This window comes from Pan troglodytes, chromosome 2 (genome assembly GCF_028858775.2).
Source record: "Pan troglodytes isolate AG18354 chromosome 2, NHGRI_mPanTro3-v2.0_pri, whole genome shotgun sequence".
NCBI lineage: Eukaryota > Metazoa > Chordata > Mammalia > Primates > Hominidae > Pan > Pan troglodytes.
The window spans coordinates 68,018,397-68,043,926 of NC_086015.1; the positions used below are offsets into that span (position 1 = coordinate 68,018,397).

Sequence of the window (25,530 nt, forward strand, 5' to 3'; positions counted from 1 at the left end):
AGGTTGTGTATTAGGGACCTCACATTTATCCAAATAGAGGATGGTGTGGTGAGGGGTTGCCAGGGGAGGAAAGCATCACAGAAATAGTACGGAGAAAAGAAAGCGACAGGATGACGGCACAGAGCCAGACTGTAAAAAGGGGGAAATGGTAAAAGAGCCTGAAATTCTTCTTCAAGAATTCTTTCTTTTCAGCTGAGTGGAGCCATGGTTTCCTGTAATTATCCAGTCATCTGGCTGGCATGGATATAAGTGGGGCTTCTCTTTAGAAAAAGAAGAAAAAGAGAAGGGTGTTGGGCCGTAGCTGGGTCCTGTCTTGACAGTCGGATAATTTCAGCAGACCTCAGTTGGCAGCTCACCCAAGCCACAGCACAGACTGGTCTCAGAATTCAAAGTGCAAGTATCCTCAGTAATTGCCAAAAGGCTTTTGGATGGGGAAAACAGTTTTCCAGGACCCTCCCGGTCCATAAAGCAGAAAGGTGAGCATGTAATGCTGAAAGGTTGGATCTGCCTTGGTCCTTGGTTGACCAAACAACACAGCCTCAGCTTCCTTTTCTTTTCCAAGTTTCTCTGCTTGTCTGTGAAAAAGGAGCAACCCTTGTACACAGAAGAAAGAGTGCAAAATGGAGGAAATCCTTCTTCAGGCGTAATCGAAGCTAAGTCAAACAGGAGGAGAGAGACCAACCAAAATGAGCCAAACAATAGGAGACTTAAATAAAACCCAGGCCCAGCGAGGCCACTTCAAGAAGGCAGCAAAAATTACAGACATCACTGGAAAGGATGGTGGCCACTGAAAACTGCAGGCAACAGCAGTTGTGGTGAGGAATTGGCTTGGACTAGTGTAATAATCGTTCTGGATATTATGTAATGGATGATTTGGCATCTTGAAATCATGGGCCAAACTAATGACCAAAGTTGTTTGCATTCATATTTCCCTGTGTTTTTTGCGAGCACTTGGAAATGGTATTACAAATCCTCTGGCCACAAACTCCAACATCTGTGTTTTGCATCCTGCCCTGTAAAGGGCATCCTCACCCAACAACTTCCTGCCACTATAGTAATAAAGGCCATTGCCCATGCTTTCTCATTGTTCCTTCTGACTCCTGACTAACTCTGGCTGTTCTCCTTGTGACCCCTGCAGGGCACTGTGTGCCCCCTCCTCTTGGAACTGTGCATAATAAACTCTTCTTTCAAATGCAATCGTCTCCGTGCCTGTCATCTTGCCCCACCTGATTCAAACAAGTCCCAGGCACATTGTAAAACAGCTACAAAACATCATTTTGGATTCTCAGTGGTGTACGCATTTCTAAACTGTGTTTGTGTGAGCAGTGGTCTGTGAGACAGACTTTTTCCTCACGGCCTATGTGATTCTGAAGGTGGAATTCACAAACCAGCTAATGATGATAACAGCTAACCTGGTTTGACAACTTGCAAACAATGAGTACTTCACATGACTCAACTCATTTCATCCTCATCTCAGCTCTATGTGGTAGGTCCCATCATTATTCCCATTTTACCCATGAGGAAAGGCTCAGAGAGGGTGAGTAAGAAGCAGGAGATGACTCAGCCTGTGGGCAACAGAGCTTAGAGGCAGTCTGGCTCCAGAGGCAGGGTTTCTAACACTGTACTTACTCTTACTTCAAATTCACTTGCTGCATCTTTAGTTCTTTCTCACTGTGATGGCCACATAGTCATGAGCAACGACAAACATTTACTGAGGCCATATGAATGCATGTCATTATCGTAGGCACCAGGAGTACCTGACTATGAGAAAATGAGTCCTACTCTTGGCGGATACGATGAAAATATAACAGACCAGCATAGCTTCCACCGAGAACCAGTTATAGAGACAACAGATGCTTGCAAAAATAAGAGAGAAAAAAATCGTAAGCTTTAGGGGAGCTGGAAAATTTGAGGGTGGGGGTGATTAACTTGTACTTTAAAGGAAAGAGAGGGCTAGAAAATGGACAGCTGAGGGGAGGGCATTTCTAGGAGATGAAAAGGAGAGAAAAAAGGCAACATAGGGAGACTGGCATGTTTACAGTTTGGCTCTATTGATCCTTTTTTTATTTGAGTGAAGGATTAGGTTGACATTAAAAAGGTTGATGCCGATGACAAAGGCTCTCCCATTGTGATGCTCAGGGAGCTAGTGCATCAGCTGAGCTTTGTGGAAGACTTGTAAGTAGAGGGGAGGAGGTGAGCAAACTCAAGAGATTAGGACAAGAGGGAGGGAGCAGCCCGGGAGGTGGGATGCCAGAAAAGAGGATGGTCGGGGCTCACTGAGATTGGGAAGGGCTGAGCTGAGGCCCACTGCAGGCAACAGAGAAGATAGGGATGAGACTGGAACAACATATCCTTTGGGTTCAGAGGGTTCTTGGAGTCCAGTTCCATCATGGATAAACAAGTACCTGTAATTAGGATTACTGGTGTTATAGGAAACAGTATTAAAAACAACCACTAAAGTTCTTGCCTTTCTTCCCTATTTCAAGTCCTACTAGAGGCATTTAAAAAGCTGGCATATAGTAGATTTCTAACAACTTGGATTACTAACACAACATGCTAGTGTTATATTTGTCAGTATATCTTTTGCTTTAGGTTATTTTCTTTTAATTTTTGTTTCATTAGATAAGTAGAAAGTTATTAAAGAAAACAGAAATTTTAGATATTAAAAAGGAATATGCTAAATTACACGTAATCCTACCAGCTGGTCATAATAAAAGTATTTTTTTGGTATTAACTAACCTGTCAGACATTATAAATGTTGTATATACACACACATGTGTGTGTTTATATAATACACTTGTTTTATAATGAAACAATCATAACCAGGCATATGGCTATATAACCTGCTTTAATTCATTCATAGCATACCATTACTGTATTTCCATGCCAGTAATTTTATATAGAGAGAGCTGGGCGCAGTAGCATGAGCCTGTAGTCTCAGTTTCTTGGGAGGCTGAGGCTGGAGGATTGCTTAAGCTCAGGAGTTTGAGTCCAGCCTGGGCAACAGAGCAAGACTCCATCTCTTAAAAATAATTATACATACATACACACATACACACACACACACACACATACAGATGAAAATGATGTATATATACATTTTTGACCTAACAGTTACATGAATGTCCCATGATTTGTTTGAATATTTTACTTTCTTTCTTTTTTTAAGTATTTTACATAATGTAATGTAGCACTAAATATTTTTGGACATTAGTTCTGAGTACTTGTCTGACTATACAGGTAATTCTCAAAAATAGATGAGAAATGTTACTTCTCAGACTGTCTCCTTTGTTGTTTTCAAGATTTTCTCTTCATCCCTACACATCTGTTGACCATAATTTTCTCTTTGGTCAATTTCCTTTTATATAGTTTCACTTGAAAAATGACTACATGAATCTCCCGTGGCAATTCCAAAATTCCAAATAATTTATGTAGATACTCCGTCTTCAAGGAGGGGGAGCATACATTCCTACTCCTTAAATGTGGGCTATGCATAGTGACTTCCTTCCAAGGAGTACGGCATAAAAGGAGGAACAAAAAATAAAAGTAACTTTACAGTGGAGCAACATGACAACACCACCTCATCCAGGTGATCAAGGTCAACATCAACAGCTATAAATCATGTTGATGTTACATACTCCTGATAAGATGTGATGAAAATGACAGTTTACCTCTGTGGCCTTCCCCCTGCCCCGCCCCCCAGTAACCCAAAACACCAGTCTTATCATGACAAAACACCAGACAGCATTTTAATAGTAGAGCATCCTACAAAACGTCTAACCAATACTCTTCTAAACTGTCCAAGTCATTAGAAACAAGGAAAGTCTGAGAAACTATCACAGCCAAAAGGAGCAAAGGAGACATGACCCACTGTAACCTGGTAGCCTGGATAGAATCCTGGAACAGAAAAGGGACAGCAGGTAAAAACTAAGGGAATCAGAATAAAGTACGGACTCTAGTGAACAACAATTTATCAATATTGGTTCATTGATGGTAACACATGTACCATACTAATGTAGGGTATTAATATCAGGGAAACTTGGCATTGGGTATATTAGAACCCTCTGTACTATCTGTTTGATTTTTCTGTGAATCTACAACTATTCTAAAAATAAAGTCTATTAAAAATGAGCTTAAGAGCATCCCAAACGTGGTTCTTTTCTTGGTGCTGTCTGAATGCGCAAATGTAGACATGTGAACTGGACTTCAGGCTACTGAAGTCAGGCCTAGTCTGGGCCTGTCCTCACTGGTGAGGGTGGGTGTGGGGATGGTCCACAGAGCAGAGGGCATTCCCCGGCCAGACGGAGAGCTCAATGTGGAGGAGCCACCCTTATTAGTTCCTCCTGCTTGAATATGTGTACTCATCCTAGAAGCTGCACATTCTTTCACTCCAGCAATACTAACAACAGTAAGAAGAAAAATTCTCAAAATTGAGTGAAACACCGCCACCACCAACCACATCAAGAAAGAACACACCTGCAACAGCTTTCTCTGCATCGATTTAATTTGCTCTCCAACAAGCTGAGGCCTTCATAGGATGGACAGTCCACCTGCATGACTAACTCTGCTGGAGAAAGCCTTGGACCTGGAACTTGCCCAGAGAGTTAGAAAAGCTGAGAGTGTGGCAGCAGGGTGCCACCAAGAATTCACTGTCTTCAAGAAGAGCAAACAGGAGCAATAATGCTATTACCATTGCTAACTGTGTAAAACACATATAAAACACACCAATAACTTAGAAGTTTCTTGTTCACAGGTAACTCGGTTTTTTAAAATATGGGTTACTTGGACTGTTTCTAACAAAATAGCTAATATTTGCTAAGCTAACCACTTGCTACCTGCCAAGCTCTGTTTCAAGCACCTGATATGTATTAATTCATTTAGTCATCACAACTCTATGAAGTGGTTACTATTATTGCTCCCATTTTATAGATGAAGCTGAAAGAGAGGTTAAGTAGCTTTCAAAAAGTCTTACAGAAGGGAGAATTCACATGATAATAATTTGACTCCAGAACCCAAACTCCCAATCTCTATACCATATAATATGTAGCCTTACACACATATATGTGCACATATATACACATTCATATAGGTATATATGCATATATGTTTGTGTGAATGCAAATATCTTTACTATAAAACATTCTAAAACTGGTAAATTCTTTATGATGTAAAGTTCTATTTCAACTGAAACACAGAATAGAAAAATTATTGACTGTTTAAATGTTCAGAACATTTATAGATGATATGGTACACAAAACAGAAAAGTAATGATTTGATACTTAGAGATGAATTGGTAAATAAAATGCCATTTTCATACCAGTTTTAGCAGATAAAAGCCTTTGAAGATTGCTTGAATATTACACAGAAGAAAAGAGCTCTCTCTTAGGACAACTGTTGCCAGAGATATAATACTTAAGTACAATTGGAAAATTCTAAATCCCCTTGGAGTTGGAGGGAAGTGGATTTCTCTAATGAGTGCTACTTCCAATTCTCTTAAGGAAAATAATAAAGGCCAGATTGATTTTCCCTTGGAGAGACTGATTAGGCATTTCTTAAACCTCACTCACAGGTAGCTGACCTCTGCCTTGGTATTTTGAATCTGTAGGTCACAGATGTGTCATTTTCATGCATGCTTACATAAGTAACCTGGGAAATAGATGATGCTGGCATTTTGAAGCCTGGTTTTTATTATTATTTTTAAAATAATATATAATTTCAAATAACTTTAAGGTAGGGCAGAATTGTTTATTTCTGCACTAGAGGGAAAGCTCCCTCTCACAATAGCCAAAGGAAGCTTGCGGGGAAGCATTTTTCAGCAGCAAGGACAGGGATGAGAACTGGAGCTCTGTGATCCTGAGGGAAGGCTGATTGAAACAGCAGATAGGAGGAAGATTAGAAGCAGCCAAAGATAAACAGAACCCATGAGATTATTCTGAGCATCCTGTGCTGCTGTGGTACACATGGTGGCTGAAATTCTCCCCAAGGGTGTGTATCACAAAGCTGCAGGTTTTCCCTCCATGATTAGGAGTACTGCTTCTGTTCACGTTACCATGGTGATACCAAGACTGATTAAAGGGAGTTCTCTGAGGCAGTGTGTTCCATGAACGTGTATTCCTGTATGTGTGCATGCTAGGGGTAACACACACACACACACACACACACAAACGCATGCATGCACAAGTCAAATCTAATTCTGATTCTTTTGTTGGGTGGGAATTTGATGCCAGTATTTACTTATTTGGAATCTTAGTCCTCGTAAGTAGGTCATCGTTTAGAGGTAGGAGAACATCCTGTTATACAGAAATGTTCATAATTGTAACTGTGGGGCTTCCTGAGGCAACGTTTTCCCTTCTCAAGACCAAAGGTGAAATATAGGTTGGAGAGAGGTGCCAGGGGAAAGGTAAATATGAGGACTGCCTTAAGAATTTTTTTCTTCTTTTTTTTTGTAAAGTCCATTGGAACCTTCTTGGGCAAATCAGGGGCAGCCTTTATTGTGTGTCTAGGTGTCATGAATTCCTAAAAGGTGATATTGTGATGTGGTAAGACAATTTCAACCCCTCTTATTTTGCATTTGGTTAACGGTATCTCCTGGGGCCCAAGTTGACATCCTCATTTACCCATGTTTTTGTCTTTTCACTTGCTCCCAATAGTCTCTAAATCCAATGCAGTGCCTTCTTGTAGCCTCTTAAATCTAAGCTCTTTCCTCCATCCTCACAGTCTCAGCATTAATTCAAGCCCTCACCATCTTTACTAGGACTACTTCAGTAGCCTCTCAGTGACACTCTCCAGTCCCACTGTTCCCTAGGCTACCACCCACATGGCCACCAGAAAGATCTTTCTAAAACAGTTGTAGTTTTGTCACTGTTTTAGTCAACACCCACGCCCCCAACCCTGCCCCACCCCGGCAGAGCATTCAAGGCCATAATCACATTCCCAGGAATTTCTCCAGTTAAAATCCTGAGGCCAGCTGAAGTCAGTATGCCCTTTGAGACTTAACCAAAATTTAGCTCACTCTTGAATTCTGAGGAAGCTCTAAGAATCTCCCAACAATTTTTCTTAATTCCTAGGGTTTATGTTCTCTTGGTCTAGCTTACTTAAGTTGATCTGTGACTCTGATATATTCTATACATTCTATAGAGATGTAACATATTCTATGCTTATTTTATGGGCAGTATTATGGTAAATGTATTACATGTATTATTTCATGTAACCCTCACAACAGCCCAAGAAGGCTGACACTATTATTAATTCTATTTGCTGGATAAGGAAACTGAGGCTTAGGGAGACACACGTCTGAAGACACCAGACCGTAAGTGTAAAGTGAGTAGACAGTCATGAGGGTCTGACTCTACCACCGCTCTACACTGCTTCCCTTTCTTGCCTCTCATTTCCTGATCATTCATTTATTCATTTACTAATTCATCTTTGAATGAATGCCCTTTGTATGCTAGGTACTGTTCTAAGAACGAGGGCGGATATCAGGAAGAATAGGAAATGATCTGTGCTCTTAAAAGGAAACAGAAGTGTGCAGTATTTCCGCATTTCAGTGTACAGCATTTCAGGATCAGGGGCAGACCTAATGCAGAGGGCTCTGCACCAACCATAGCCTGGCTCAAGAGTTTAAATCTCCTCATTGCTCTTCAACTAACATCCAGAATTCTCCGTAACTTGCACTCTTCCACCCACCTTCATCCATCCTGTTCTTCCTCTCTCTTCCTCCCTATTCATCCTGTTTTTCTCTGCAAACATGCCAGATCATTCCTATCCTCTGGTCATCATCACCCCCAATATTTACCTGATTAGAATGTTTTCTGTCTCCCTCAGTCCTATCTATTCTTCAGCATGCGTCTCAAGTCCCACGTACTCAAGGAAGGCTTCCCAGATGCCCCCGGGTGACAATGATTTCTTCTGCTCATGCGTTTACATCACACCTTGCCTATTTGGATTATTTTTTCCCCTTGTAATTTTGTTAGACTCCCAGCCCACTGCTTTATTATCACGACCCTTTTTCTCCCCTTGGGTTCCTTTGCAACATTTCCTGCCTTTTTGGTAGGAATATGGCATGGCACAATGCTTAATAATTTTGGCTGTTCAGCTGAACAAGCTCAGTTTGAATCCTGACCCCCCTGTTTGTTAGTTACATAAATGTCTCAAGACACACGGCTAAGTCTTGGTTTCTTCCTCTGTAAAATAATGGTAGTAGCAGTAGTATGTTATGACTGCATGTTTGTGTCCCTCCAAAATTCATATGTTGAAATCTCCAATGTGATGGTACTTGGAGATGGGGCCTTTGGGATGTAATTAGGCTACGAGTGTGGAGCACTCATGCTGAGCTTAGTGCCATTTTTAGAAGAGACATGAGACAGTTTGCTTCCTCTCTCTGCTCTCCACTAAGTGAGGAGATGGCTATCTGTAAACCAGGAATGGGGTTTTCACCAAGAACCTGGCCATGCTGGCACACTGATCTCACATTTCCAGCCTCCAGAACTGTGAGAAATAAATGTTGTTTAAGCCACTCAGTCTATGGTATTCTGATATAGCGGCTGGAACTAACTAAAACATACTGTCTACCTCATTGAGTTGTTATACATACTAAAGATTGTAACACTTTAGAAAAAGCCAAGAAACACACACACACACAAACACACACACACACAAACATGCCACACAACCAGGAAGTCATCTATGATGAGATGTATTTACTAGGTATATGTTTCAGATGAAGTCTAGGTAACATCACAGTCTGGAGAAATAGAACAAAGATAAAGTCTAGGTAACATCATAATCTGGAGAGATAGAACTCTGCACATACAAACATACAAAATTCAGATGTCAGCTGAGTCACCTTGCTTGACCCAGACCTGCTGTTCATAGATTCTGAGAAGCCTAATGTTTTCCCCAAGACGTCTTTAAATTCCTTGGGGGCTTTAGGTGTTTGTGAATCACCCATGGCCCTGAGCTCCCTGTTCTGCCAAGTAACTCCTCTGTGGTCTCAGTTCTCATACCTTGCCAGCCCTTTCTTCTGAATTTCCATTAAATGAATGACTCACACAAGCAGAGCATTTTCCTGAAAGTCTTGGCAGTTCTGTTGCAGAAATGCAAACTGCTCAAAATTTAATGCTGAAAATTTCTGTTCCTTAAACACCCCCAGCCATTTCCCTCTTAGTCACCTGGTCCTTCTCTCACTTCTTCCCACCACCACTTCCACTGTTGTAATGGAATTATTTCCAATACACGAGCCTCTGCCAAATCTATGCTCTTACGGCCTCATCTTGTTCCTTGGAATCTCATTAAGGTGTTTTTCCAGAGACAGTTGTGTCTTCCTAAGAGGAATTCTGGTCTCTGCTACTTATACATTTTAAAACTCTGCCACATTTAAATTATTAAAAGTATCCATCCTCATTGGAACACTAGCATCTCTGCCACTAACTATGGGCACACCTAGGCCACTTTAGATCTAAAGAATGAGGAGATGCACAAGATGATTTCAACTGCCAAACTGTATATGGCAACTGCGTAGCTGAAAGATGTAAAACTCATTAAATCTGTCTGAAAGCAGTTAGGGAATATATTGCTAGCGCAGAACACAAGTTCAAGGTTTAAATGTTAATTTTCAAGGTGCTCAAGAGGAAAGGCGAATATATTGTCTATCACTGTGTATAACACATTACCTAAAGATTTAACAGTTAGATCAATGAACATTTATTAGGTCACAAAGTTTTGTATAGTTGGGAAGATGGGAGTGGCTGAGTTGAGTGGCTTCAGCTCAGAGTCTTGAAGGACGCAGCCAAACTGTTGATTGGGCTTGATGTCAGGAGTAACTGAGGATTTCAACTTGGGCCCCCAGGAGACCCCATTAACCACAAAGAAAATAAGAGGGGTTGAATTTGTCTTACCCTATCACAATATTTCCTTTTAGGAATTCATGACACCTAGACACACCATAAAGGCTGCCCCCAATTTGCCCAAGAAGGTTCCAACCATAATATTTAAAACAGTCCTCATATTACCTTTCCCCTGGCACCTCTCTCCAACCTATATTTCACCTTTGAGGATAAGAGGTGTATACGTTGCCTCAGGAAGGCCCATAGTTACAATGAACATTTCTATATAGCAGGATGTTCTCCTACCGCCAACTGATGACCTACTGTGAGGACTAAGATTGACTGGGGCTAGAGGGTATGCTCCCAAGACAGCTCACTTGAGTGGCTGTTGGCAGGAGGCCTCAGTTCCTGGCTGGCTATTGGCAGTTGCTAGCCACACAGGCTTGTCCACGAAACTGCTTGAGAGTCCTCACAACATGGCAGGTGGCTTTCCTAAGATTGAGAGATCCAAGAAAGAGCAAGGAGGAAACCATGATGCCTTTTATGGCTTAGTTTCAGAAGTTTCACACGGCCATTTCTGCCATATTTTATTAGTTAGAAGGGAGTCCATACATCCAGCTCACAGTTAAGGCAATGGGAATTAGGCTCCAGGTTTGAAAGGGAATGTCAAGGAGTGTGGACCTGTTTAAACCATCACTGTGAGAACACCTTTAATCTCTTCAGACCACCTCAGGTGGAATGGTTTTGAACTTCAGGTGAAAACTGAATCAAGTATTGGAAAGTTTAGGGAGGACTCCTACTCTTTTCCTCTCTCTCCACAAGTCCTTGGGGGGAGTTCTATTCCTGTTCTGCAGAAAAAATCTGACAGAGATGGATAGGAGGCAACATGGAGCGGAAGAATATAAATGTGGAGCATGCCAATTTTTAATATTCGATGCCATCCAGAATTATGTCAGAGGCAGAGTGAGATTAATTGGGGAATTAAGTTTCCTCTTTTCTTATTCTATGCCTTTCCCTCTCAAACTCTTCTCCTTAGCCAGGGAGGTTATCAAATGACACGCAGAGTTTTTTTCTCCACTATTCTTAGCACTAAGGACCCATTAGGCAGCACTGATGCTTCCTGGGATCAAACAATCAATCATTTCTTTCTCGGAAACGGGAACAGGGTGATTACACATTTTGTTCTGCTTTTTAAAAGCTATGGCTGGGGAGCTAGCATACACATGATAAAAATACTTTCCAATTGATACACAGCTATTATTAGAGCTGGTATTTACTTAAATGGTTTGTGTCACCATATTGCATTCACTGTATTGTGTCAACGGAGGAATTTTTAACTCCACAAACAGATTTCTTTTTTTGATGCTGCTTAACTGCTCTGATTTACATCTGCAATTTCTAGACATGGTTTTCACCTCCTAGAAAAGATAGCCCTCTCCCTTTTTTAAATTAAAGTTTTCATATAAGGCAAAAAATTCCAGTTTTAAACCAAGTCCTAAATTCAGAACTCTTTATATATCTAAAAAACTGATCTGGCATAATTGATTAATTCATAGTTTTGCCAAAGACCTTTACTGTATTTAGTGTAACAATATCTCAAATTAGATGCAGCTGGCCAGAGGAATATTCTTTTTAAGCAATGGCTACTGTATAAGATTGAGTCATAATTTTGATGATGAACAGAACAGATGACTAACAGAATCAGAAAGCTAATTCCTGTATCCCAATTCCTTTATTAGGTCTCCTCTTTCATTTCCAACTACTGCATTTAATGCCATCTTACAATGGAGTTCGATGGTTACTTGCCAAGTCAAAAGATCATCATGTTGTCTCAGATGTGAAATCTCGTTTATGATAATAGGGACTGACCCAGTAAAAATAACTCTACCTCTGGATCATAGTGAAAGAAAGGAAAAAAAAAAAATTAAAGGAAAGAGCACAAAGGACTTGTGGTGTCTGTCTGGATCCCTTTAGTGAACTGCCCCTGAGACAAGCATCCTCAGGGGAAGTGAGAGTACCTGGGGGAAGTAAGAGTACCTGGGGGACTCCAGGAAAAAGAGATGACCTGAAGATGATACCATGCTTCAAGCAGCCCCGAGCAGGATACCTGACACGGTGTAGACACTCATGAGATATCTTGTGAGGCTCATTAGATAATTAGAGGCTCATTTGATATTTTGAAATAACTTAAGTCAATTTAGGAGAAATTAGAGTATTTGGGGCCCAGATCCTAAAAGATGGATATATTATTCTCCAAGTATAAATTAGGCATTTTGGAGAAATCTCAGCTATTCCAGGAATTAAGGGCATATGTCATTACTACGGGAATAGTAACAACATTGTGGAATTTCATAGAATCTCCCCTTCTCACACTCCTCCTCAAATTTCAAGCAAGCCTTTAAAAATACGTTCATTATTTAAGGTTATAAATCCTCTGTAGGCTCTTTAGAGAGAATTTGAAACACACATAAAAATATAAAGAAAAAAATCAACCATAATGCCTTTACTTAGGAACAGACATTGTAAACATTTTGGCTTACTTCTCCCCAGTAATTTTGTAAGCGCATGGTTACAGAACTAGGATAATACTGCATGTAAAGCTTCTCACATCATGCTTTTCAGAATTAAAAATATATATAACATTTTATTGTGATTAAAAAGTGAATACATGTTTGTTGTAGAAAATCTGGAAAAAACCAGAAAAGTGTAAAGCAAGAACTAAAAAAAGCACTTCAATCTTGTCACTTCACAGAAGCACTGTTAATATTTCGGTGACCTTCCCTTCTGGGATTTTTAATTTTTTCTGGTCCTTAACAAACCTTTAGACTTACTTGAGAGAGTTGAGGCTATTTCTTCAGCGTCCAGTTACCATTTAACCAAGATGGAAGTTAAAGACCCCTGGAAAAGTCAAGTAGCTTAATAAAAACTAAGTGGATTTCTTTTCCCAGTTGACGTTTGTTACTGTGACACTTGAGGGTGGAGGGAAAGTACAGTACTATCTGGGAACAAAGATGCTTCATGAGTTGCAACCTATCTGATGCTCCCAAGATGGGAGCCTTCATGTCCCTGCATTGAGAGGTGGGCTGGACAAAGGGAAAGGACCATGGGAGTCAATAATGTATGAATGGACATTTTGGGGTTAAGAGGTAGCTTGAGATGCTGTCAAAGCCTCAATCATCAACTCTAATTCAAAATGTCTCTGCTATCAAAAATTATATTTAGCTCATAAAATTACATTTAGCTCATAAAATTGATGATTTATATTGAACAAAATCACACTAACCAATGGCCCCTCTTTTCCTCCCATGGGGCTTCTTTATTGTGATAAGCTAAGGTCACAAAGATTATTGCCAAGAGGAATGAAACTCAATGGTCTCATAAAAACAGAAATAAAAACCCAAAAAATCATTATCCTGAATCTTATGTTTCACTGAAAAATGATTTTACCAAGCTGACTTCCAGGAGGCATCGTGGTGTGGAACAGGCACTAGTGCAGCTCTGCCATGTATTTGTGTGTGAACATGGGCATGTTATTGTTACTCTGAGCTCTGGATTTATCGTCTATAGAACCAGAGCAAACTATTCCTCCTCTGCATAGGTAGTGAGTGGCTCAAATTGGCTAACATGGGAAAGTGTCTGGCACCTACAAAGGAGACAGTGTTTGTTAGTTCCTTGTTTTAAGTTCATGGACTGCCTCTCCTGACAGCAAGTGTGGTTGGTATATTATGGGGCACTGGTTATGTGCATCAGTGTTTATTGTCATGGATTAATTTGAATATGGAGAATAACAATATTCTTTTTGCTTATCACAGGTCTGCAGAATTGGAGAGAGCAAAAAGATTTGAGACAGGAAGGATGTTTCGGTTATATATCTTGAGTAAAGGGAAAGTTTATGACAAACATAGCATACCCTTGTCATTAAAAAGTTAAATAATACATGAGTATATGAAGTAAATAATGAAGGCAGTCCACCCCCATCATACACACCACCATGGAAGTAAACACTGTCACCAACTGTGTGTGTGCACAGTTCCAGAACTCTCTCTATTCATCACATGTACATGAACACACATACTTGTGGTTTCACAATATTTGCTCAGTATTGTGGCAATTTCCTTGCATTAGTGCACCATGGAGGCATCTCGTTTTTAAAAAACAGCTGCAACAGTTTCCCAAAATTTGGATGAACCATAATGTAACTGACCAGTCTGAGAAAAGGAAGAGGTGCAAATGCCAGTTCTTTGAATGCTGTTGGAGCAACTGTGAGCAAATACTTTAAGACTCTTTTTGGCTCACTAACTTCATCTGCATAATGGGCAAAAGAATACCATTGCCACCCATGGCGTTATTACGGCATTATCACATACTTCAAAGCATTTGACAAACTCTAAAGCAAAACCTGATGCTGCCTTTTATTTATTCCTGATTGGAGGAGGAAAGAGGAAGACTAGAGCCCGTGCTAAAAGTGGGCACATTTCAGCTGTTTGTGTATTAATGTTTAATGCCAGAGCTTTGGGAAAGTCAGTGATGAAACATTTATGACAACTTGTTTGATAGCAAAACCGTTGGCCGTGGAATTTTAATTTTAGTCAGTTCTATTTTGATATAACTCCAAACACCTTCGTTTCCCTCCTTTTTAGGGTGGTCCATTGTTCACTTAGGCAGAAACCCTTGGATTCAGAGGGCTCTTTTTACTAATCTAAAGGAAATGGCAAGAGGGTATCTCCCTGTCTGCCTTATGAAGATAATACAGAAATGAAGCTGGGATCTTTTTCAGTGCCCTTCAAAAAGGTGGGCTGGCCAGGCGTCTGGATTACTTAATTAAAGTGGTTGATGCCAGTAAGCAGTGGGAAGATAAGAGGCTAAAGGAACAATCACTGTGGATCAGATGAATAAAAGCCCTTTCTGTACTCTCTCTCTCTCTCATATAATACTGTGGCATCTCACTTCTTACTAAGACAAGGCTATTCCATCCTCTTGACAACAAGATAGGCTTTACTTCGCCTCTAGAATGGCCTCCAGCCCTATCTCTAGGTCACCAGCTCTTTCGCAAATGACACCAGCCTATGCCATGCTGATGTTTTCTTCAACTTTTTCTTGGATGTGGCATTAAAAAAAAAAAAAAAAACGATCAAGGCACAAAATCAAGACTTTTGATTTTTAGGAGAGAGGAAAGGAAGTGGGGTGGCTCTAGTTCCCCAAGTTACTAAGGAAACACATCCCACCAGGGTGTTGAAGTTCCAGGATGATAAGAAAGGATACTTACTGAGACTAGCTGAGACTGATGCATTAATGAAACTCAGTATCAGTCTCCACAACGACCCTCCATGAACTAAAGGTCAGAGTCAAGTGCACTTTGAGCTAAGCAGAAGGAATTTGGTTCTCAGACAGATTGCTCACTAAATCAGTTGTCCTCGCAATTCATACAGGAATTTTTCAACTTCTTGATTCTACCTTGGATAATAAACCCATTGCATAATTCATTGGCTCTTAATCAAAACACTGTGGATCTTCAAAATTGACCAAGTGAGTGCCCTGACTTGAAGCCCCTTTTTTCCTCTAGACTGTTGACTAATGAGTGTTTTCTACTTAATAGTTGCTGACACTTGGGAAATACTTTGAAAATATATTTGGGTTTCTTTTGGAAAAATGTTTCCAGGATCAAAAAACAGACCTTCTCATTTTGTCAGGAACAAAAATCCAGTTACCAGAGCGTTCTGCTAGCAGTGATGATATGCTCCTGCTGCTGCCTGTGGACCTGACTCTACTCCATGTTGCATATTTTTTAAAACTAGGAAAGTTTTCCTTAACTGGAGGACTACACTCTTATCACAAATTTCAAGATGCTTTTCTGCTTTAATTCTCAGGTGTGGTGTTGTTTGTTCTGCCTCCTGGGAAGCAGCTTTCAAACTCATTGTTCAAGTGTCCTTGGAATGAAAAAGACAAACCATCCCGTCAAAGGAACAATAGTTTCTACTTAGGGGGAAAGTACATCTTGCCAATTTCAGTTTGCATTGTCCCAAACATGTTTGTAAAACTCTACCCTGAATTATCTGTGATGAATACAGTATAAAGTTAAACCCCCGCACGGAATGACTAACAAAAGCAGATGCGAAGCAGCTAACAAAGAAAGCAAACACAAAGATAAAACAGCATGCGTCAAATCCTATGTCAATCATAAGAAAATGTTTTTCACATCTAATCATCGAAGATGAAAGGCTGGATATTTAAGGAATGCGAAAGAGGATGTCCTTCAACAAACAATTTAAATAAGGTGAGAAGGCCACGTGGTGGGTGGAATGGGAAAAAAGAAATTTGAAAGGCAGGCTTGGGATTCGAGGTTCTATCTCTTCCATGAAATAGTTGGGTCAAAAGAGGTCATCTAACTAGTTTCCAAGACTCATTGTCACCACCTGTAGACAGAGACAATAGCAACAACAGCTCTCTATCTACCTTGTCAGGAATGAGGGAGGATCCAATGAGATAAGATACATGAAGTCACTATACAGTGCCATACAAATGTCTGCATTTCTAAAACAAAAGTTGGCAGTTGAAAGAGCAATGGCAAGTGAGTGGATATGACTGTGGAGTTGTGGGAGCAGAGAATGGCCTGCACCTCCAGTCTGACCACCCCTGTTTCCCTGTCCCTCAGGAAAGCCAGATCATCAGACCTTTTCAGGGGTGTAGGGGGGACTCAGGGGCAGGCCACTCAGCTATGGGGCTAAGCAAGGCTCTGGGACTTCTCTCCTGTTCACACTGATGGCCCTCCTTCACTAATTGTTTCCAGGGAAAAATCAAGTGTGTCCTAGCTTGAAAGAATAATTATTGAATTAGCAGTTCCCAAACTCAGTGATGCATCAAGAATTACTCTGGGGGCCTTTATTTAAAAAGTACTAATTCTCACACTCCCAGACCCCTGCTCACCTTACAAAATCTGAATTGTTGGGGCTCATACCCAGGAATACATATATTTTAATTATTATAATATTGAAGTATCAGATATCCAAGAAAAAGAGTGTCCCCAAATCCCAATCCCAAAGCATATCAATTTAAATTTTTTTTCCATTTTTAACTTCTAATCCCCCCCCATAGGTATATTTAGTACTTTCCTACTTTTAATAATATCGGAGGATTTAATATTCTACAATTTTCATCAGCATTATCTGATTAATATTTTTGTATTTCAATTGTTTCTTTTTACCTCCCTACGCCCCTTCCAGATAACCACTGTTAAAACTTGTCATGTTTTCTTTCCTATCTTTCTCTATGCCAAAAGAAACAAGCACATTTTTGGCCACTGCTTCTCTTACAACATGTATCTCCACATCTTGCTTTTTCCACTTAATAATGCATCATATAAATCCCTCCAGGTTCCTGGGTATAGAGCCAACTCATAGGTGCATAATAATCCATGGGGTATTAGTCCGGGTTCTCCACAGAAACAGAACCAACAGGAAGTACAGATAAATAGATAGATAGAGAGATGGATTGATCAAGGAATTGACTCGTGCAATTGTGAAGGCTTGGTTAAGTTTAAAATCTACAGGATTGGCCACAGGCTAGAGACCCAGGGAAGAGTTGCAGTCAGAGTCCAAAGACAGTTGGCTGGTAGAATTTCTTCTCACTCAGGAGAGATCAGTCTTTGTTCTATTAAGGCCTTCCTGTGATTGAATGAGGCCCACAGACATTATGGAGGGTAATCTGCTGTTCTCAGAGTCTATAAATTTAAATATTAATCTCATCTAAAAACGCCTTTACAGAAACAGCCAGAATAATATTTGACCAAATATCTAGACATGTGGTCCTGTCAAATTGACATATAACATTAACTGTCATATATAGTAGGGACATACCCCAATTCATTCATTTCCCAATTCATTTCTCTATTAATGAACTTTTAGGGGGTTTTTCCTGTATTTTTTTCTTCTATAAACAATGCTCAGTTATCAAAAACTTTTTATTTCCACCGCATAGAATCTAAGAAAAAGAGATATAGGGGTTCAGCAGAATGGTTATTCGCAATTTTAATGATGCTGTGGGATCACTTCTGAAAGGAGTTTTTATTGTTCTTAGGGTGACCCTGACACAGATGGGTCAGCTCTAATTATTGAGAGTACAAATATACAACTTTTTATTCTTTTTTTCTTTCTGAGATGGAGTTTTGCTCTTATCACCCAGGCTGGAATGCAATGGTGCAATTTCGGCTCACTGCAACCTCCGCCTCCTAGGTTCAAGCGATTCTCCTGCCTCAGCTTCATGAGTAGCTGGGATTACAGGTGCCTGCCACCATGCCTGGCTAATTTTTGTATTTTCAGTAGAGATGGGGTTTCACCATGTTGGCCAGGCTGGTCTCGAACTCCTGACCTCAGGTGATTCACCCCTCCTTGGCCTCCCAAAGTGCTAGGATTACAGGCATGAGCCACCACGCCCGGCTGAAACTTTTTATTTTTATGCCAATGTGGAAATGTTGACATAAAACCTTCTCCAGGGCTGAGACCTTAAAATCTTTCTCATTCGAGTGTGATGATGACTTAGGTTAACATATCTGATAACCGATGTTAATAACTTCCCACCACCCACAGGCATGAAAGGCAGACAGAGCTGTGGGAAGAAGGCCTGGGGACTCCTGAATGGCCCAGGGCAAGGATGGCACAAGCTCCTTAACCTGACTTCACTGGTGCCTTTGTAACTGCTGGATAATATTTTGAATATTAATTTATGTGTTGTTTTTTTTTCTCCCCACTCTGTCCTATTTTCCCCCTTCTTTAGTCAAGCAAGGCTCTCAGGGGAGGTTTATGCCAAAGATGAAGGTAGAAGTGGCCTGAGAAATTTCTTTTCTCAGGAGATTTCCTAAGTACTGAGAATAAGAAGAGGGTGAGAAGAGGTAGAGTGGCAGAAAGAGCAGGGAAAAGAGACTAGATAAAAGGATTTGCCCATGCTAGGGGCAGAAGAGGAGAAAGTGCTATGGAACTCTGGACGCCACTGAACTGCCGAATGCAGAAGGAAGGAAAAAGGGTCTCAGGCAGATGGGGCCTTGACAACCTCCCAGAAGATTCCATGTTTTCTTTTTCTCTCTTTCTTTTTTTTTTTTTTTGAGACAGAGTCTCACTCCATCACCCAGGCTGGAGTGCAGTGGCACGATCTCAGCTCACTGCAACCTCTGCCTCCTGGGTTCAAGAGATTCTCCTGCCTCACCCCCACCCTGAGTAGCTAGAATTACACGCATGCACCACCATGCCTAGCTAATTTTTGTATTTTTAGTAGAGATGGAGTTTCACCATGTTGGCCAGGGTGGTCTTGAACTCCTGACCTCAAGTGATCTGCCCACCTCAGTCTCCCAAAGTGCTGGAATTACAGGCATGAGCCACCACATCTGGCTAAGATTCCATGTTCTCTAAGCATAGTACCCCTCATCTAACCTTGGCTCAGCCCTCGAGACCACAGAACTGTGGTGCAGCTCTGGTTCAAAAAACAGCGATAATAACTGACATTAATCATTTTGCCAGAAGAACGGGAGGCTAGAAGTAGAAATTATGTTGATTTAAGTCAGGGTTTCACAACCTTGGCACTATGGACATTCTGGATAATTCTTTGTTTGGTGGGCTGGCCTGTGCACTGTAGGATGTTTAGCAGCATCCCTGGCCTCTGCTCACTAGATGCTAGTAGCATCCCCTTCCCAGCGTGACAACCAAAAATGTCTCCAAACGTTGACAAATGTCCCGTGGAGGGTAACATTGCACTTGACTGAGAACCACTGATTAAAGGGAACATAAAGAAAGGTTGTGTGTCTTGAGTTTATGGACACAGATTCTTACCAGCTGTATGTACTGATATCGATTTTATTATGTGCTAAGGGAGACCACCAAGACATTGCGTTTGTCCCAGATTTGCCTCCCTGACAATGTTTTGCTTGGGCTAATTGGTAAACGTTAGCTTTCATTCTCTGAGCAACTTGTCAACAAAGGGACGGCATCCAGAAATGGAGGGACATGCGTCTTAATTATACCTGCAGTGGTTAATGGGCCAGTGAGGCATTCCGGGTACTCTAAACCCTTGCTGACTTCTCCCAAGCTGGGGCCTGTCAGCTCTATCACTGTGCCAGGCTGCAACGAGTGCCAGTTCTGGAAAATCTGGCTGCCCTTCAGGGCCTTTTATTTTGACACTAATAAGCCTGATTTAGGCTTTGTATTATGGAGCAGCAACCAAATATTATTGCCAGAAAGGGCAAATAGCTGATGTCAGCGGTCTTTTCTAGGCAAGAAATGAACGTGATATTTTCTCCGCCTCCTCTCTTCTCACTGAGAAGATGATTCCTGGAGATAATCCACTTGGTTATCCGTGGATGTGAACATAATTTGGAGGCAGCAGTCACTCCAGATGGCCCGCTGAAGCTGGGAGTCCTGAGTTAATTTCAAGCCAAATTTCTCACTCCCTGGAGGAGCAGAGTGGAGGGTGTGTGTGCATGGGGAAGTCCAAGCTTTTCATATCTGGAAAAGAAGACTGGGAGAGGCCAGCATGAATGGCCACTGTCCTCGCCAAATCTGGATGGTATGTCTTAGGTGAGTTGTTAAGAAAACTTCCTGACTGCCATTGTGGACAGATCTTGGAACAGACTGCTGAGGGCAGCTGCAGGATGACTTTTTCTGGAGTTCAGAGCTGCCTGGGTGGTTCCAATGCTCTTGCCTGACTCAGCTAGCCCAGGCCTCCTGAGTGACCTCTGAAGGTGTGCCCCAACTCACTGAGCCCTAGATCTGTGTGGGCTTCTGAGGGGTGGGGAAGACATGGGGCCAGTAACATGGAACTACGGTGGATTGGTAGCTTCAATGAGTACAAAAGGAATTCCAGAGAAACTTAGATATTTGGGTGTACATCACTGCTCACTGGAATAAAAGAGAAAAAAAGAGAAGCAAAGAGAGAGGGGAGAGGGAAGAAGAGAAAACCAAAGGGAGGATTTTTACAAAGCATTACACATAGACAATCAAGCAAAAGATAAATGAAAGCCATCCAGATGATTGCAGTGACATTTGATTTAATAGAGTAGAAAGGAAGAAAAATAGATTTCAGGATGATGGAATGGGACTGTTTCATCATATCAATTTTTAAAATATGTATTTCTTTTTTATTGCTAATTTATTACTGAAATATATCAGATTTTCATCTTTTGTCTTGCATCTTGGGTCTTGGGGAAAACTCACTTGGGCTTTGGTCTTAGGAACATGTTTCTGTCTATTTTTTCAAATAGTTTGAGGAGAATTGGTGTTAGTCCCTCTTTGAAAGTTTGGTAGAAGTTGGCAGTGAAGCCATCCAGTCCCGAGCTTTTCTTTGTTAGGAGACTTTTTATTACTGATTCAATCTCTATACTCATTATGGGTCTGTTCAGGTTTTTATATTTCTTTCTGGTTCATTCTTCATAGCTTGTATGTGTCCAAGAATTTATCTGTTTCTGCTAGGTTTTCCAGTTTGTTAGTATATAGTTGTTCATAGTAGTTTCTTACGATCTTTTGTATTTCTGTGGTATCAGTTGTAATGTCTCCTTTTCCATTTCCGATTTTGTTCATCTGGGTCTTCTCTCTTTTTTCTCGGTTAGTCTAGCTAGTGGTTTATGATTTTGTTTATCTTTTCAAAAAGCAAACTTTTCATTGTGTTGATCCTTCATATTTCATTTTTAGTCTCTATTTCATTTAGTTCTGCCCTGATCTTTATTATTTCTTTCTACTAATTTTGGTTTTTGTTTATTCTTCTTTTTGTAGTTCCATGAGGTGCATTATTAGGTTGTTTATTTGAAATCTTTCTACCTTCTTGACAGAGGCATTTATTGCTATAAACCTCCCCCTTAGCACTGCTTTGGCTGTCTCCCATAGGTTTTGGTATGTTGTGTTTCCATTTTTATTTGTTTTTACATATTTTTTCTTTCTTAATTTATTCATTGACCCAATTGTTACTTAGGAGCATGTTGTTTAATTTCCATGTATGTGTGCAGTTTTCACAATTCCTTTTGGTATTGATTTCTAGTTTTATTCCACTGTGGTCTGGGAAGATACTTGATATGATTTTGAGTTTTTAAAATTTGTTGAGACTTGTTTTGTGGCCTAATGTATGATCTATCCTGGAGAATGTTCCATATGCTGATGAGAAGAATGTGTAATCTGTAGCTGTTGGGTAAAATGTTCTGTAATTATCTGTTAGGTCCATTTGGTCTAAAGTACAATTTAAATTCAATTTTTTTTGTTGTTGATATTCTGTCTGATCTGTTCAGTGCTGAGAAGGGGGTATCAAAATTCCCAACTATTGTGTTGGAGTCTATCTCCCCATTTAGATGAAATAATATTTGCTCTATATATGTGGGGACCCTAGTGTTGGGTGCATGTGTATATTTAGAATTGGTATATCTTCTTGTTGAATTTATCCCTTTATCATTATATAATGACTTTCTTTGTCTCTTTTTACCGTTTTTGACTTAAAGTCTGTTTTATCTAGTATCTGTTCACTTTTGATTTTCATTTGCATGGAATATCTTTTTTCATCCCATTTATTTATAGGTGAAGTGAGTTTCTTGTAAGCGGCATATAGTTGGGGCATTTTTAAAAATCCACTAAACCAGTCTGTATTATTTTAGTGGAGAATTTAATCTGTTTACATTCAAGGTTATTTATGATAGGTGAGGACTCATTCCTGTCATTTTAAAAATTGTTTATTGGTTGTTTTGTATAACCTTTGTTCCTTTCTTTTTTTCTTGTCTGCCATTGCTTATGGTGGGTTTTTTGTTTTGTTTTGTTTTGTTTTTGTAGTGGTAACATTTGGGTCCTTTTTCTATGTCTCCTCTACGAGTGAGTTTATATTTTTGTGTATCTTCACGATAGTGGATATTGCTCTTTTACTTCCAGATATAGGACTTCCTTAAGCATTTTTTTTTAGGGCCAGCCTAGTAATGAATCCCCTCAGGTGTAGCTCGTCTAGGAAAGATTTTATTTCTCCTTTATTTTTGAAGGATAGATTGGCTGCAGATAGTGTTTTTGGCTGACAGTTTTTTTTCTTTTAGCAGTTTCTCACATTCTTTCTTTCATCACATTCTCTCCTGATCTGTAGGTTTCTGCTGAGAAATCCACTGTTATTCTGATGGAAGTTCCCTTATGTGTGACTTGATGTTTTTCTCTTGCTGTTTTCAGAATTTTCTCTGTCCTAGACTTTTGTAAACTTTCCTGATTTTAAATTTTAAGGATTTCAAAAAATTTAGAACCAACCCCTGTGTCCAAATAAAGTATGTCACAGGGCTGGATATGACTGTGAGCTACAGTTTTCAACATCTGGTTTTATTTATCATATATATTGAAATAAAAACAAAACTAGAGAAATATATAAAAACAGCAAGAACTATTAATAGTTGTTCCAATGTGTGGGGTTTTTTTTTTGTTTTTTTTTGTTTTTGTTTTTGTTTTGAGACGGAGTCTTGCTCTGTTGACCAGGCTGGAGTGCAGTGGTGTGATCTCAGCTCACTGCAACCTCTACCTCCTGGCTTCAAGAAATTCTCTGCTTCAGCCTCCTGAGTAGCTGGGATTACAGGCGTCCACTGTCATGCCTGGCTAATTTTTGAATTTTTAGTAGAGATGGGGGTTTCATTATCTTGGCCAGGCTGGTCTTGAACTCCTGACCTCATCATCCACCTGCCTCAGCTTCCCAAAGGGCTGGGATTACAGGCGTGAGCCACCACACTGGACCCCAATGTTTATTTACTTGATCAAATCATTCCAGTCCTTCAAAATGCAATATAAGCACAACCTCTTACTAAAACCCTTTCTAAACATGCCCTCCACTTCCCACTCGATCATTCCATCCCATCTGTCACCTCTGTGGTCCAAGCCATCATAATACCTTCTGATTATGGCATGAGACAAGACAGCTGCTAGAGCTCCAGCCATCACATCTGCACTCCAAGGAGCAGGTTAGGGGAAGGAGGTGAAGTGCAAAAGGGCCTCCTTCCAGATAAGGCAGTCCCTCTCAGACGGCTTTCAGAAGCTGTACCCAAGAACTTCACTTACTTATATGTCATTGTTCAGTCCTTGCTCCAAGGGAGTTTGGGATATATAATCACATCATTAACTGAAGTAAAATCAGACATCTGTGTAAAGGGGGAAAAGATTATTAGGTGGGCAATTAGCATTCTCTTCCATGACTTGTTTTCCTGTTATCTTTTTACAAATATGGGAACCACTCAGACTGTAGTCTCTCCCTCTTGCTATCCCAGAGGATGAGAAGAATGGTTATCAATGGCAAATAGCAGTTGCAGCAGAGCAACACCAAGAGCTGGCTTTTCAGTCAGGAGCAGACACTGTGTCTCCTTGTGGTTTTTCATGCTTTACACATTCAGAGAAATTTCTCTAGTAACAAACTATAGAAATGATTCCTGAAAGTATAATCTTTCCCCGCTTTTACCGTTGTCCCCTACAATTCATTCTCCAAACAACCGTTGTTTCTAAATACATTATGCTGTGTTTCCCAATTTAAACATCTTTAATGGCTCTTATTGTCCTTAGGACAAGGCTACAAATTTTAGTAAGAACTAGAATGCCTGTGCGACTTAGCAGTGCTGTCAACCTCCTTCCTCCTCCAAGTCCCATCTCTCTTGCTCTCATTCTTGGCTTCACCTACACTGGCATTACTTCAATTCTTTGAATGTGTCAAGTTCTTTTTGTCCTTTGCACAGGCTGTTCCCTCTGTCTTGAACTCTCTGCCCCCAGCTGAATGACACTGCCAAGTGTTAGCTGAAATGCTGCCAGGTGTCAACTGAAATGTCATATCCTCAGAGAGGCCCTTCCTCACCATTTCATTCAGAGCACCTCCTCCACCCATTCTTCTTGGGCTCTACATTCTCACTCACAACCTCCCCACAGTTCAGGACACTGTATTGATGTGTGTGATCACTTCTGATAGCCAGTCTTCCTCACTAGACTCCATCTAGGGTAAGGACAGATGCACCATTTGGTATGCTTGGCATGCAATCTAGTACCTGACAAATTAGAGGTGCTCAATGAATATCTATTGCCTGAATCTCTAAAATAAGTTAGTATGTTTGTTTGGTGCTATGGTACTTAAACAGGTAAAGGGTATATGAGACTCAGTTAAACTGAGGATGTAAATCCCCGGTTGTGCAGGATCTGATATAATCCTAGATTAATAAGTTTTTGTGCTGGGTCTGGGGAGACACCCTCTCTCCCCAAACCCAGCACAAAAACTTATGAATGTAGGATTATATCAGATCCTGCACAACTAACCACTTATCAATACCTAAAGTCACCTCTCCCTTTTTTTCCTCCTTTATTCTTATACAGAATGAACTTTCTAGGCCTTCCTAGTTCAGCTGTTCTATGCTGGGTGATGAATGTGAGGTGTCTGCTCCTTTATCCTCAATTCAGTTATGTGCATTAATTAAGCATAAATAATTGAGCAGTGGGTGGGGGAGAGGGTGCCCATGTATTTACATCTTGGGATGTAGCTCTATTGCTCTAAAAAACAAACATAAACAAATACAACCTTATGAAATTATTTTCCTTTAAATCTTTGCATCCAAAATGCAGGACAAAAAAGAAAAAAAAGCAAGCTAGGAAGGGAATTCTCAAGAGAGGTATCCTGTAACTTTATCTGAGGATGCAAACTGAAGGTGAATGGGGAATACATAAACCAAAGAGCTGGCAATGTTTGCAGCTTGAGC

General features: G+C 40.4%; 1 non-coding gene across 1 annotated transcript; it reads right to left on the reverse strand.

The window, feature by feature from the left end:
• Positions 1-24,028: 24,028 nt before the first annotated feature.
• Positions 24,029-24,241, reverse strand: LOC112208900 (small nucleolar RNA U3). The gene has a single exon (XR_002943442.2). It is a non-coding gene; the product is annotated as a small nucleolar RNA U3 (small nucleolar RNA).
• Between the last annotated feature and the right edge of the window lie 1,289 nt (positions 24,242-25,530).